Here is a 17,067-nt window from a genome sequence, read left to right as displayed (position 1 = left end):
CAACCTAAATGTCCATTGACAGATGAATGGATAAAGATAATGTGCTGTATATATATGTATATACACACACACATATACATACTGTGGAATATTACTCAGCCATAAAAAAGAATGAAATAATACAATTTGCAGCAACATGGATGGGCCTAGAGATGATCATACTAAGTGAAGTAAGTCAGAAAGAAAAAGACAAATACCATACTTATCTGTGGAATCTAAAATATGACACAAATGAACATATCTACAAAATAGAAACAGACTCACAGATTACAGAGAACAGACTTGTGGTTGCCAAGGGGGAGGGGGTGCGGGGAGGGAAGGATTGGGAGTTTGAGATTAGCAGATGCAAACTAGTTGAATAGGATGGATAAACAACAAGGTCCTACTGTTTAGCACAGGGAACTATATTCAATATCCTGTGATAAACCATAATGGAAAAAAATAGGAAAAAGAATATATATACATATAACTGAATCACTTTGCTGTACAGGAGAAATTAACACAACATTGTAAATCAACTATACTTCAATAAAATAAAAATAAAATGACCATCATCAGAGTGCAGATCTTTAATTTATTACGTTTTCCATCCTTATTGCAGAAATGGCATCATGATAAGACCTCGAGCTTACCTCCTTGCAACCCACCTTGCCTTATGCCATGAATCCTTTCCCTTCCTAAAACATCACTTCCTTCATGTCGCCCTTGCTTGAGGTTTTCTCCAGCCTCTTACTGCCTTCTCACCCTGCAGCCTGGAGTTTAAATCCCACAGCCGCTTCATGCCATTCATTTCCTATGACTATGCTAAATGTTTCCGTTTCAATCAGGGTACCCTTTAAAACTTTTTCCTAGGGATAGGGAAGTCTAACTTATTTTTTCTACCTTTTTTATTTTGTTTTTGTGCATGTGTCTCTCTTCACACTTTCTCCTCAGTGCTCACATCTGTCTCTATCAAAATCCACTGCATCCAACAAGATTTAGCTGAAGTCCAGCTCAGTCCAGAGAGTAATTCCTGCTTCTCCAGTCCACACTGACCTTGAGCCTCTTGCTGAACTCTGACTGCCCTGATAGCCCACATCACGGTTTCACACTTTCCACAGCAGAGGCACACTGCAGAACATGGAAACCCCGAGTACACGCAGGTAAATACTGACTGTCATTTTCTTGATCGCACAGCCCAAGAGACCGAGCTCAAGTGGTTGAACTAACTCAGGAATGGCTCCTCTTCAGCAAACTCTGCCTTCCTTTCCTTGCCCTTCCTTCTTCCCTCTTTTTCTTCTTTTCTTCCAGTAACAAAGTATTTTATATTGCCTCTGTTATCCTGATCTGCAACATCTTATATTTAATTTACCATTTTTTCCCCTACGTTTTAGAGGTACTTCTTTGACATTTTCAAGAGTGTTAAATGTAATATCTTCACCTGACCTTCAGCTTTTCAGGCATTGTTTCAAGTCGGGATTTAGAATTGCTGAGTTGTATGTTTGAAGCAACACACCTGTTAGTTGAAAATTTTGTTTTATTTTTTACTTTAGAATTATACAGAAAAAATTTTTGATGATACAGTGTGTCACAAAACACAGATGGTTTAGCATCCATTTATATGATGACCTCATAGCATTACATCAGTGTTTCATAGATACAAGTTCATATCCTGAGGTATTGTTGCAATGAGTTCCATAGCAGCATCTTTATTTTGTAATTCTTGAGAAGAAGAAGAGTCAGTATCACATAGTCTTGGGATCAATGTATTTGAAATAAAAATGTTAATTTTGTAGCATTTTTAGAATTCCAATGATTGAAAATCACGTACAAGCAAGCCTAACCCTTCCACAGCTTTGCTCACATTCTAAATTCAGATAAAATAAAATTCACAAAACAGACAGAAAATAGAAAAAATTAAATTTTGCTAGTGAAACTCTGATAGCTCTCATAACTTAATCTTTGATTTTTTGCCATCGTTAAGGAATATACTGCTGAAAAGCCAAGACTTAAAAGCTTAGGATCTCCCTCTAATCTATTAAAGTTCCATATCCTCTTTGAACAGAAGTTGCAGATGAAACATGTTCCTTACTCTAATGCTCAGATACTTTACCAAGGAGTAGACTGGCAAACAATCAAGGAAAACCAAATGGCTTGAATAATCTAAAAACTTTAGATTTTTGTGGGAGATGAATGACAGCAAATGAGAAAACGAGCCTATAATTGCAACCTGTAGTGAGGGCTTTACCGGGAATGAACTGGGTGTGCTGACGAGAGAGAGCACTTCCTTTGAACGGAGTCATCAGGGAGGTTTGATCTAAGGTGCTAACAGTAACGTATAAATTGAGACAAATAAGAAGGTGCCAGATAAGCAAAGGGATAGAGGGAGAGCATCTTGGCATATTGAAGGAGCAAGAAGACAGCCAACATGGCTGGGAGAGAGGAAGTGAGGTAGAAAAATGGTTTAAGGTGACAAGGAGTTAGGTAGGGGCCAAGTTAACTGGAGTCTTGCAAACTGGGGAACAGAGGTGCATTTTATCTAAGTGCTTTTGGAAGGGAAATACCTGGTTGGTTTAAAGCATGGAAATGGCATGCTCTGATTTATATTTTTAAAAAATCTCTCTGGTTGCTGTGTGGAAGTGGATTATTCGTGGCAGAAAAGCAGAAGTAGGGAGACATTCAGAGGCAATTGCAGTCATCAAAGTGATGATCATGGTTTGGATTAGCATGATAGCAATGAAGATAAGGTGAGGTGGATGGATTTGAGATCTATTTTGAAGATGAAGCTACCAGACTCACTGACGGATTAGAAAAAAAAAAGAAAAATCAAGGCTTGAACTCCTGAGTGGGTAGGTAGTGAGGCCATTATCAAAGACTGGGAGGACTGGGAAGGAAAGGATGGAGGGTAGGAGAAAATTAACTATATGTGCCATACCTCTTAGTGAGCCAAATGGAGGTAATGAATACAAAATTGGATATCCAAGTCTGGAGCTCAGAGGAGAGCTCAGGAATGAATGAGAACCTGGGAGTCATGGCATATCAATGACATCTCAAGCCTTAGGACAGGAAGGATTATTTCCCTAGAAAGACAATGTAGGTAGAGAAGAGGGCCTGGAACTCTGCCCTGGGGGCCCTCCAACATATTAGAGACTAAGCTGAAAAGGAGGCTTCATCAGTGAAGATACAAAGAACTGCCAGAGAGGTATGAGGAAAACTAGGTAAATACAGACTAAGACATGAGAGGTTCCAGTAAAGGAAGTGGTCAGCTGTGGTAAAAGATACTGAGGGATTGGGTCAGAGAAGGACCTTGAAAAGAGTCTTGGATTTGGCAACATGGAAGTTTTCCGGGATGTAGACATGAATATCTTAGGAAAATCCGCAGGGGTGAGGAAGTGGATACAGAAACCATAGATGACTCTGTTGAGAATTTTGCTACAAAAGGGAGAAGAGAAAAAGGCAGAAGCTGGAAGGGGATGTGGGGGTAAAGGACGTTTTTGTTTGTTTGTATGCTTTGCTTTAAGATGAGAGACAGACAAGTGATTAGTATTCCAGAGGGAATGATCTAGAAGGGCTGCAAGCCTGCTGATGCAGGAAGGAGGGTACTTACAGGAGTGAAGCCAGCCCTCAGTGGCGGAGCTAATTATACTACCCAAGTGAAAGCAGACACTACCACACCTAGGAAATGTTCAGGTCTCAAACGTGTATTCTAAGACAAATCTTTTGCCTTCTGTAATAAAAATATAAAGTCTGAGTAAAAGGGTTGCAATTTGTTTTCTATAATTCCTAAAATCACAGAGCAGGGATATAAAGAAGCATCTTTAACACTCATATTCATACCTACCTACCTTCTGTTTTTGTTTCTTCCACTTATTATTTGTGGCAGCTTTTAATCAGACAAGAATCCAAAACTTGCTAAAGTGTTTTCAAAGCTTCCTCCAGCTTAAAGGTGGAAACACATTCCCCAGATCCCAGATGCCCTGCCACCTTGGGAAATGTCAGAAAATAAAAGGACTTTATTTTCTCAAATGAAATGACTCTAAGTTTAGAGAGCGATTAAATATTAACTTAGCTGAGGAAACAAACAAAAAAGAAAAAGTGAATAAAATGCAAGGCAGAAGGAGTACAGTTTTAGAAAAATTATTGAAAAACTTCTGACAAATTAACAGTGTACTTTTAAATCATGATTCCACCATATAGATAAGAGTGAGATCTGAATCTGGAAAAATCCCATTGAGCCATCAGGACAATATACAAAAGGAAATGTGTTGCTTGGGGACTAAATGGTACACAGAAAATTGTACGTTTATGGTGCAGCTTGGATACAGTGCATATGAAACTTGGCACTTTCTTTAAGTGTAATTAGGAGCTTGGAATGGATTCAAAGATTAGACACTGCTACCAAAAATAAAGGGATAAACAGTCACACTAAGTTTCCATTTCCATCTCTGATGTCTCTCCAACCTTCCACCATGGCCCGAATATCCCTGTTCTCAATCTTATGATCTGAACCCCATTTTCTAACCTACGATATATGTTCCCACCAGTTCCTAAAGACCAGTGCTTGGGGTGAGGGTGGTGGGCTAGACAGATACAAATTTTAAAGACAGCTTCAAACTTCTAATTTCATATTTTCATTTGAGGAAGCAATACCATTGCTTCTTCCTTCATGAAATCTTTCCCAATCTTTCCAGCAGGAAGTAATCTCTCTCTTCCCTAAACTTCCATAGCACCATATCTGTGCCACTTTTTACGTGTTCTCATGTATATATGGTTATTTTTAGTTATTTTTAGTTTACCCTATTGGGTAAACCGTGGATGGAAGGGTTCAGGCTTTTAGATCTTAATATTTCCTACTGCACGTAACACAATGCCTCGTATTTAGTAAGTATGGAATAAATATTTAAATATTGGCTGAAAAGTTTTACGAGATTTTTATGACATGAAGGTGGCTGATTCAGGGTAAAACTACAGTGTGTTTGGATTGGAAGATTGCTGTTCAGCTCTTCACTACTAGAGCCACTGCTCTGCACGACCTCGGGGCACTGCTGGCACTGAGCTCTGTGTGAGTGGAGGCCCCAGATCTTTGTAACAAAGCGTCCCCTTTTCCTACTGAGGCCTTTCATTGCTACAGGGTTACATCCTTCACTGCACACCCTCAAGGTATGAGAGGGCAGCATAACAGAATGAGGAAAAGCATGGACTCTGGTGCCAGACAGCTTGGGTTCCACAGTCTCCCACGCAGACCTCCCTTCAAGAGAGAGGAGAGCCCCCAGTGGCTGCTTCGGATCCCCTGCAGCACTGGTGGCAGACCACACTTCTCTTAGACTCCCCCCAGCCGCGACTGAGCAACGTGAGGCTATGAACCTCGACCATTCATGCTGCATGAGGGACTCTCCCACTTTGACCCAGGGCCTCCCCATCCGTCAGTCTGTCTGAGGCTTTCCCAGATCTGCACGGGAGCCTGAGGCTCTCGCTACCCGGCCCTTCCTTCCTTCTTGCCTTTCACAGATATCACACCTGCATCTCGGTCTGAAGCCTGTCCCTGCCCACTCCTCCTGCCTCTTCCTTCTTTATCCGTCATAGGTGTTTGTCCCAGTAAGCCTCATCTGTGTCTACTCTCACCCTGGAATTTGTTCTCAGAGAACCTATAAGGATACAAGTTCAAATCTTGGCTCTTTTATTTTATAACCTCAAGGTGTGACTTCGGGCAAATAATTAATTTTTGTTTTTGCCTCTGTTTCCTCACTTGCAAAAATAGGAAAAGAATAGCACTGACTTCATACGGCTGTTGTGAAAATTAAATTAATTCCTGTGTGCAAAGCACTTTGGACAGTACTCATAGACCAAGCCTTCTGCAAGTGTTAGCTATGATGAATTTTTCAGTGCCCGAGGCCGAACAGGCCTTTAATCCATGTGCGATGAATGTTAAATTCCTGTTGGAAGTAAATATCACTATTATTTCAATTATCAGTGGAAAGTATTTCTGACTCTGTTATGTGAATAACATTAATCCTCCACTCCTCTTGGTAGGTCTTGCTGTGTTCTTAATCTCCAGATTGATCTGTGGAATAGTATTCTGAAATGATTCTAGGATAATTTCCTGAGTCCCTAAGCATTCCGTTATTATTTTTTAAAAAATTAAAATAAATTATGTTAGTTAAATCCTTTGCTCCTGCCTATATTCACTTGTTCTTCCTAACTCTTTGGTGCAAAAGAAGAACGACCCTCGTCCTGTTTATGACAGTTAGGAAAAGCACGACTCTACTTCTTCTTTTCTCTAGACTAAACATTCCCAGTTCTCCCAGTGCTTTCGTTTTGATCTTCATTTCCAAACTATTTATCACTTCTGCTCTCTTTCCTTGAAAGTTCTCCAGAGTTCCAAATAGTTGAGCCACGCACTGAAGAAACTTCTCCAAGGAGGTTTAAGTGATTGCAAATAGAAGCAATAAGAATTTTGCTTGTCTTCCCCAAAAAACCTGTGGTTAATAAAATCCAAGGAAGACAGTTTCTTTCTTGAATTTATAACTTCACTTTATTGGGGGGAAAGCAGTAGATTAATAAGGAATTAAGTGGGAGCAATTGGTTTTGCATCTGGACCTAGTTACTATAAAAGAAATTCAGTATGAAGAGTTTCTATTTTTAATTAGAATAAAATGCATTTGTTTATCATTGTTAAAAAGCTAATTTGAAAGGCTTAATATTAATTAGTTCACATATGATTTGCTGGTAACCACATAACTAAGAAAAATTTTCAGGGACCAGAACTTAAAAGGTGCTCTATAGTTTTGTCAAAAATAAACAAGCAGGGCTTCCCTGGTGGTGCAGTGGTTGAGAGTCCGCCTGCCAATGCAGGGGACACGGGTTCGTGCCCCGGTCCGGGAAGATCCCACATGCCGCGGAGCGGCTGGGCCCATGAGCCATGGCTGCTGAGCCTGCATGTCCGGAGCCTGTGCTCCACAACGGGAGAGGCCACAACAGTGAGAGGCCCGTGTACTGCAAAAAAAATAAAATAAATAATAAACAAGCAAAACAAAACACCAATTAAAACTAGAATTTTGTTTCCTAATACATCTTTTTTGGCAGTTCAACGACTTTATGGTGCCGAAGTCAAATCCTTGATTAGAATGTTTGTTTTGAATCCTGTTTTTAAGTAAGCACTACCTTTTGTATCCCTTACTAGTCCTTACGAATCAGGCCTGTTTTTACTTCCTCTCCATTTGCTGAAAATGAACGTGAAGCACAGTTTCCATGGCCCCCTGGCTTCTGATCTGGAGTATCCATGAGCAGAATAATCGCAGACAGTCTGTGCAGACTTGATCAGAAGTCTCAGCTTCATATGTTGGTGTTTGTGACAGGCAGTCCAGGCCACCAGCCACCAGGCTCACAGTACAATGCCTGGCACTGCGTCAATCACACCAATCAGTGGAAACAGGTGGGGAAGCTTGTAATTCACCTATAGAAGTGTGGAGAAAACATGGGTTTTCTGAGAAATAGCCTATAGGCATTTCCCCCTTTTGTAACATCAGGATTATCCAGAGATACCAACAGACTAAGCTCAGTTAGCCATGTCTTATTCAGATTCAAAAGCTTTGCCTCATCTGTAAATAAAATAAATGGGAGACAACCACTCAAAGAGGGAAATCAGAGATTTAGAACACCTTGGGATGTGGCAACAACAAGAGTGTAGCAGGGGACAGGAAGGTGACAAGACAATGAGCCTTAAGCTTCCCTAAAACTAACAAGAGCTGTGCTTTTAAAAGCTTGCCATCTGAAACCATCACAGGGTTGAGAGAGAAAATTAGTCGGCATTCTGAGGCCCTTGCCTTAAAAAAAACCTGAAAAGTCCACGTGCTTAAAAAACAACAACAGATACTAAAACTAAAATAAAATTGAATTACAAATTACTTAAACTCTCCCACCACGAATCCCCCAGCTGTCCCAGATTTTTCTCATCAAAGGAGGTTCTGTGATACAATCAACAAATCAGAGATGTAAACATCGAAGAAAAGAATAAGATCTCCTTGGTTACATGTAGGCCCATTAGTCCAACATGGTTTCATGTATTTAAAAATCATGCTGAAGTCACTTTGGAATGTCTACAACCAATCATTTTTCCCAGTTAGGAACAAAGCTAAGAATGGGAATAAGAATAGAAAACAACAAAAAGTCATCAGTAAGGTAGCCCAAGCGTCATAGGATTTATGAGATGCTATGAAACCGGCGAATCATTTTCCCATCCATTCCTTTCATACAATGGACTAGACGCCAACTCTGGTCATTGCTCTTTCCATCATCCTTCTCCCTCCTTTCTGGAAATGCGCACAAGTCAAATTCAGGGGTGTGGCTGGTGTTACGTCCTCTGGGCTGAGAATGAGGACCCCTGGAGACTGGACCTACCACTGATACGAGCTGTGTGACGCCGGACTTCAGAAGTCAAGAGAAAGAGTTAGACCAGATGGTTTGATAGGGCTGCCATAACAAAGTACCACAGATGGAGTGGCTTAAACCAGTGGTCACCAACCTTTTTGGCACCAGGGACCAGTTTCGTGGAAGACAGTTTTTCCATGGACCAGGGGGGCGCGGGTTGGTTCAGGCAGTAATGCGAGCGATGGGGAGCGATGGGGAGTGGAGGGGGAGCGGCAGATGCAGCTTCACTCGCTCGCCCGCCACTCACCTCCTGCTGTGCGGCCCGGCTCCTAACAGGCCTCGCACAGGTACCGGTCCGTGGCCCGGGGGTTGGGGACCCCTGGCTTAAACAACAGAGTGTATGCTCTCACAGTTCTAGAGCCTGGAAGTCCAAGATCTAGGCGTTGGCAGGTTTGGTTTCTTCTGAAATCTCTCTCCTTGGCTTGCAGGTGGCTGTCTTCTCCCCGTGTCCTCACGTCACGTCTGTGTCCTAATCTTCTCTTCTTATAAGGACACCAGTCAGAGTGGATTAAGGCCAACCCATATGACTTCATAATCACCTCTTTAAAGGTCCCATCTCCAAATGAGGTTACGTTCTGAGGTACTGGCAGTTGGAACATATGAATTTTGGGGGAACACAATTCAGCTCATAACAGTCTCCAGGGTACCTTTCAATTCCAGAGTTCTCTGATTTCTTTTCTCTCTCAAATACTGCCTTTTCATTAGCTTATCTTCCCTTTTCTAACACGGAGAGATTCAGCCTGCTATCTTTATAGACTGCAAGGAACTGAGGCTGCACTTTTAGGCTGTCTGTAGTCTTAGTCCGTTTAAGTTAAAGCTACTCAGTAGGGTAGGGGGCACCATTCCAGACAGTAGGTGGGTCAACATGAATTTTCTGCACTTTTTCTAAAGACAGGACCATTGAGCCTACGGCCATTGGAGACTCTTCGTTAAGGACCTGGCACTGTGAGAATTTTCTAGAATTATTTTTTGCAAGGACGCCAACACTTCCACCGTACTCTGCCTTCCAGACTTATGTGTTGTTTATGTTCTTTCAGATTGCAAGAAACAGAATTGTTCTTGGGTTTTTTAAAATCATTTGTTGAGTTGTTTTATTTTTCCATAAGGATACAAGGGCAAGTAAGGAAGACAGAATCTCAGCAAGGCTTTGCAGAGAATGAAACATTTAAAAATACTATGAAATTCCAAGGTTCTAGACAGCTCGTTTCTTCAGGGAAGATATCTGCTGTTCTTTACTCAGAGTGACTTCGGGTGACAAAGTGATCATTCTGTCTCTACCTCTACTGCTCCCTGAGTCTCTCTGATGTCTTTTAGTTCTACCTCCTTGACACAGAGGATGAGTGGCTGGCCAGTCAGCAGTCAGTATGCATGCACAGCCTCTGTTGGATAGACCTCTTCTACCAAACCACCCCATTGGATATTGGTTAGCTTAGCAATGGCTGGCTCCTGTCAGCTGTCTATGTCTGGTCCTGTCAACCTCATGATGAGACCACATGGCTCTAAGTAAGGTGACTAATGGCCGAGGACTTCCTTTGAGATGACATTAGGTGTTCTAGGTACTCTAAGATTTCAAAAACGTAGAAAGTAGAGCCAGCAGTCAACTCGCTAACTATTCGCAGTATATCTCACCTTTTCCCTTCCATTTACCAAGAAACTAAAGAGTAGTTTGTATTCATTGCCTTTACTTTCTCACCTTCATCCACTACTATCCTAATCCTTGAAATTCTTGCATGCTGACTTCTGAGCCCACCTTCCTTAACTCTAACTGAAATTACCTTCCAATTTTAACATCAATTTGTCATTTTCTCCTCAAACTTGCTGCTGCACTTAAAACTGTTGATTGACCACCCTTACTTGCAAAGCCTCTTGCCTTGGCTTCTGTGACTGCATTATTCAGGGGATGCAAAGTGGACCACAAGCTGTAGGGAAAGCCTTGGAGTCAATGGCCCTGGATATGCATCCTGATTCTCCCCACTCAACATCTATGCAGCATTGTGTGTGTTAATTCTATTCCATTCAATACATTTCTTTTTGTGTACCTATTATATTTGCGATGATTGAGTAATGGGGAGGAATTCCAGATAACACCAATGTTTGGACTTAGATGAATGAAAAAATAGATGTGCAGATACTTAAGCCTTACTTCTTATACCCAAGTAGACACTAAGATCTATCGATTCCACCTCCATGATATTGTTCACATTTATTCCTCTTCTTTATCCCTATTACCCTGGTAGAATTCCCCACTACCTTTGACCTGGCTTAGTGGTTAATAAACTGAGTTCTGAGCAGCTCCTGGAAATCCCAGGGAGATTCCTCAAGGACTTCTGTAGGTGTCCTATAGAAGGCAAGAAAGTGGTGTGGCCCCTCACAGGGACCATTCCTGCCTCCTCATTTAAACAGGATCAGTTATGTGTTTTGTTTTATTTGTTCCTGGAAAAAATCTTTTTTATTTTACTTTTTTAAAAAAACCCCACTGGCCCACGTATTGATTCTGTTGCATCATAAGACTCTATCTTCAGAGTACCTCCCTTACAATCCACTTTATAGTTGGCTTTCAGGTCACTTAAAGTGAAGCACCCTTCTGATCATGTCCTTTCTCCACTGTCTGGAAATGCACTACTAGATATGGTAGTCATTAGCCATATATGACTATTAAGAATCTATAAAAGAGTAGATATATGTATACGTAAAACTGATTCACTTTGCTGTACAGCAGAAACTAACACAACATTGAAAATCAACTATACTCCATTAACATTTTAAAAAAGAATGAACCCTAATGTAAAAAAATAAAAAAATAAATTAATTTAAACTAAATTAAAAATTCAGCTCATTAGTTGCACTAGCCTATTTCAAGTATTTGATAGCCACATGTATCTAGGGGCCACCATATTGCACAGCTTGTATCTGGAACATTTTCATTATTGCACAAGTTTCTATTGGATAGAGCTGGCCTAGCTCACTAGATAAAAATTTCTGACTTTGATTTAGGACTTAAATCTATCCTTTCTAGGCCCTTCTGCTGCTGTTTTCCTTCATAGAATGCTCCAGTTAGACTGAACTGTTCCCAAACATACCTACTCACTTCTGCCTTCATGCCTCAGCTTACCCAGCCCTGCCCAGAGTACCCTTCACTCCATCACTGTATGCCCAGCCCTACGCCTCATTGGGGGGCTGTCCTCCATGAAGTCCTTTAAAGTTTCCCAACTCAAAGTTATTCCCTTGTCCTGCGAATTCTCGTAGGATTTTAAATGATGCACCCTAATGTCATCCACCACCATTTCTTCACGGTCAGAATCAGTGACCTGGGGACCCAGCCACGCAGCCTCTAAAGAGTACACTGGGTATGTCACATCTGCTACTTCGGGTCTACAAGGTGGTTTGGGGGAGCTTTAGGGCTTCTTAGCAGTGCATGTATGAAACGCTCTAGAAATTTCCACTACTAGCTGAGAGATTGGAGATACTCTGAGGTTCTCATAGTCCACAATTTGTGGTTAAGCCAAAGAGGGCAGCGTTTGCTATTATTAGTGTGTGATAGATAAATATGTTACATATACATCCTCTGAACACCAAGTGACGAGACATTGCCATAAGTTATACCCGAAAAGCAATCCCATCATTTACAGACACATGTTAGGTAGAAACATCATTCTACTACCTTTACCATACATTTGTGTTTGTTTTGGCTTTGTTTTAATCCCTATGGTGGGGATTAAAACAAAACAACAGGATCTGAGTTGACCAGATCTCTTGTGGTTGATCATCAAGATGGTAGGTCAGCTAGAGCTGGGGTTGAGTCAGTTACAGGACACCCTCAAAGAATCAGCTCTTCAGAGTTCAGTTCTCTCCCACTCTAGTCCCCTTTGATTTATACTCTACCAGCCTGCAGAGTCCTGACCTCACAGCATAAGGCTCTAATCAGATAAGCTCACCATAAACCTTTCTTTATTCTCAAAACCCCTGCTCCATTCAAGCCCCAGCTATACTTGAGCCACCTCAGGGGAGGGCCAGCCTTCAAGAGGTACTTGGAGACAGGCAGACCGTCATCAGCGGTGCAGGCTGCCAACCTTCTCAGGTTACTGTGAATGATTATGGGTAAAGTCTGCTTTGAATTTGTTGGAAAAGGGGGAGACTTTCAATGTATTTGGTTCAGGCAATTCATTTTAAGGGTTTGGGTTCCCCAATTTCCTGCAATCATAATCATGGTCCATTTTCACAGTCACTAGACTATCAAATCCTGTGTATATAAAATAAAGACCTAGAAAAAAATGGGAACTTTAAAATCTGTAAGTTAAAGTATTGGTACAAATATTATTTGGGACACTGTGAAACAGTATTCAGAATTACCCTCTCGCCATCAGAAGCTAACTGCGGCAGAGAGACTGCTTTTGCCATGTTTCTAGATGTGGTAAAGATTCGGTACAACGTTGTTTAGAAATCATAGGCTTGCAGATCCCTTCTCCTCTTCAGGGATTAAGGAAAAGGCAACCTGCTCTACCACATTTAAAATGGAAAAAAAGAAGTGTGGGTGGGGATTTTCTTCTCCTTTGTCTGCACATCCAGTCTCGGGGCAGCGTTATTCATCAGAAATAAGCTTTCTTGTTTTTTAGACTGTGTTTACGACGGTTTTCGAAAACGTCTTCCTTATGTATGCTAATTCGTTGGTTCTGAAGCCTTTTTCCATTCCGTCAAGCTCACCTTCCGAAAGGGATAGTGAAAAATTGGGGGCTGGCTCCCCCTGGTGCCTTGGTTGGAGAACTGCAGCTGTATGTCTGAGACCATCTGCCAACGGAGAAGAGTGCCCTCTAGTGCATAGAGGCAGAGTAAAGCTACAAATGAAATGCTAATTACTAATGAAATACTCATGAAAAAATGAAAACTACAAAATACTAACACTACAGGAAAAAAGTGACCAATTATGCCCGGACTATGAGCCAAGCGTTGCGCTAAGGGCCGGATGAGGATTGGTGCTTTGGCTGTCCACTGCAGGGGGACACATCGTCCCCTACTAACACGGCAGTTTAAAATAATGATCGTTTATTATCTCCCACGGTTTCTGTAAGCCAGGAATTCCACAGCAGCTCCGTTAGATGGCTCTGGCTGGAGGTTCCTCACGAGACTGCAGTCAGATGATGACTGGGGCATCTCCAAGACTCGTTTGTTCACGTCTGGTGGCTGAACTGGTGAGACTGGAAGAGCTGGGGCTGGAACATCCAGCACCTCTCCCTGTCTCTCCATGATGGCCGTACCTGCCCTTTGGAAAGAATTCTCTCTCTGCTTTCTACCAAGATGCTGGTGTGTGTGTCTGTGTGTGTATGTCTGTGCAACTCGCACAGATTAACTTAGTGCATTAAAGAAGGAACTGGCACGGTGACAACGATAGTTCACAGAAGGAGAGGAAGAACTATTATATCTAGTCAGTGGATGAAAAGAATGCTGAAATAAGATTACAAATTAGATGGAAACTGATCAGTGTCCTATAAAACAATAAAAGCACAATCTGTAGGATTTATTTTTTCTACTGGACAGGAATAAATTGCAATATATAGATCTTCTATAAGTGAACATTAACTTTACAGAGCCCTCTCTGTAGACCCTCCTCTGATTCCCCAGAATAGCCAGACTTCTTTCAGGTTGGATCCCAATGAAGAGGGCCAGGAGGAAGCTGCATTGCTTTTTATGACCCAGCCTCAGAAGTCATGCAGTATCACCTCTGCTGTGCCCCACTGAAAGAGACAGTTACAGAGGGCCACCCAGGCTCAAGGAGAAGGAACGTAAACCCCACCTGGGATGGGATATATATTTGGTGGCCATTCGTGTAAAAATACAATCAACAATTGTTTTACTTAATTCTCGCCCAAACTACATGAGGTTGCTACTAACATTATCCCAATTTTACAGTTAAGGGAATGAGGTCAAGAGACATCAGAACTGTGCTTCATATGTCCTTTCTATGTCATACTGGAGCATTGTCTAATAAGCCATGTGAAGTGTTATCTGTACATGGTTCTCAGTCTGGGCACTACTGACATTTTGGGCCAGGTAATCGCTTGTTGTAAGAGCTGTCCTGTGTATTGTAGGCTGTTTAGCAGTATCCCCGGCCTCTACCCACTTGATGCCAATAGCATCCCCCCCTCCTTCCCTCCCCTCGGTTGTAATAACTAAAAATGTCTCCAGAGATTGTCAAATATCTCGGTGGGGGAGTGCAACTTTGGCCCCATTAAGAACCACTGTTTTAGGGGAAGGTAACTTTGTTTGATTATTTACTATTGATTAGGCCAGGCTCTATAAAGTTAACGTTCACTTATAGAAGATCTATATATTGTAGTATATTCCTGTCCAGTAGAAAAAGTAAATCCTACAGATTGTGCTTTTATTGTTTTATAGGACATTGATCAGTTTCCATCTAATTTGTAATTTTATTTCAGCATTCTTTTCATTCACCGACTAGATATAATATTTCTTCCTCTCCTTCTTTAAACTATCATTGTCATCATGCTAGTTCCTTCTTTAACGTGTTAAATAAATCTTTGCCAGTTGCACGAGCGTGGAGACACACAGAGACGCAGACACACACACCAGCATCTTGGTAGAAAGCAGAGAGAGAATTATTTCCAAAGGGCAGGTATGGCCATCACGCACAGGTGCTACTCAGGTGTCCCTTCGAGAAAGAACTAGCAGATGAGCTGTGAGAGGTACAATTAGCCGATAGCCTTGACTGAAGTGCTGCTGGGATCCACCGCAGCAGTTGAGCTGAGGCTGTGCTTTTACGAGGCAGTCTCGAGCCAGTGTATGAGCCCAGTAGAGGTACCAGGGCCTAAGCCATTTCTGATCAATGTGGAAACCCTCCACCAGGCAATCTTTGCCCTGGAGCTCCTGTTGGGCTGGCTGAGACTTTTGCTGGGCAACACTGCAACTTGAGACCCTTCCTAACATATTCTGCCTCCCGACTAACCTTTCACAGATAACAGGCCTGCATCCTGGTCTGCATCTACTGCAGAGCCCCGTCCTGCTTCAGGCACCACTCAAAGCTGGTAGCCATCATGCCACCCAGTGTGTTCTTAGCTGTGGAAGGAATTGCCTCCAGAACTCAAAGAGGCCTACGAGGTAATGTGCTTCCTTCTCTGAGGTGGGGCTTCCAGATGCAGTGATTCATCTTCGGCTTTGGAGGGGATATCCAGTGTGCACCTGACAACTGCACTTCTGAAAACTTCCCTGAAGTGGCAGTTCTCGGAATCTATGTGGAATTCTGAGTTGGTAGGTTTTTCTTTTTTCTTTCAGTATTTTAAAGATGTCACTCCATTATCTTCTGGGTTGTATATAGTCTAATGAGAAATCTGCTGTAATTTTATTTGGACTGCCTTCAAGATTTTCTCTTTATCTTTGGTTTCCAGCAGTTTAACTGTTATTTGTCTAGGTGGATGTCTTTTTCTCACTTTTATGCTGCTTGGGGTTTCCTGTACTTCCTGGATATGCATTTTGATGTCTTTCTCCTTATGTTATTTTCGTTAGCACTTCAAATATTGTCTGTCCTATTCTTTCTCTTTTATTTTCCTTATATGGCATCAACTTCTCTTCCTCTCATGCTTTGACCCAGGTGTGACAGTGCTTATATCCTTAGAAGGGCCTGTCTTCTTTAAATTTCAGACTTCTTGGCTAGCCTGCAAAATTAGTTCTCTGACGTGTTCAAAAAGAGTTATAATTTTATAGTTTATCTTGCACTTTCTTGTTATTATTGTGGAAGTGATGTTTTCTTTCTAAAATATAGCTTTCTATATATATATATATTTTTTAAATCTTTTGGCCGTGCTGCACAGCATGTGGGATCTTAGTTCTCAGACCAAGGATGAAAGCTGCGCCCCCTGCATTGGCCGTGCAGTCTTAACCACTGGACCACCAGGGAAGTCCCTAGTTTTCTATATCTTAAGGATAAGTGAAACTTACCATAATTTTTAATTTTGTTATAATTTAAAATTTAGATAAATGATGCAAAAATAGTATGAGAAACTCCTAAATAAACCTTATCCAGATTCATCAGTTATCTACATGTGCCTCATTTGCTTTATCATTCTCTCTCTGTCTCTCTGCCTTTCTCTCTCTTTATATATATTTATCTACCTATATCTGTATTTATATATCTTATGAATTATTTGAGAACTGGCTGGAGTCATTGTATCTTTTACCCTGAATACTTTAATGATTATTTTTGTGAGGACTTTTCCTTATAAACAATAGTATATTTATCACAATCAATATGCTTAACATTAAGAACATATTTCTATATCTATATCATTCATATATATAAAAATTAAGCTTACAATACACAGAAGGACTTCTCAGAATTGCCAACCCTTACCCCTGTAAAAAGCAATCCTATTAACTAGAGCTCAATTTCTCTCTACAGTCTTTTCAGGTAAAATTTAAATGCATTGAAATGCATAAATTATAAGTGTTCAATTTAATGAGGTTTAAAAATTGACATACTCCTAATATCACACTGAAATTTAACCTCTTTATGAAGACTGCCTAGGCTAGCCACCACATGCAACTTGAACATCCCTCTACTACAAAATTTACTGCAAATATTTCTCTATATGTTCACTAGACTATGAACTCATTAAAGAAAGAGACTATGCTTCTTCATTTTGGGGCCCCCAG

Source organism: Hyperoodon ampullatus (genome assembly GCF_949752795.1).
Source record: "Hyperoodon ampullatus genome assembly, chromosome: 10".
In the NCBI taxonomy this organism is placed as follows: Eukaryota; Metazoa; Chordata; class Mammalia; order Artiodactyla; family Ziphiidae; genus Hyperoodon; species Hyperoodon ampullatus.
This window is presented reverse-complemented; position numbering follows the sequence as displayed.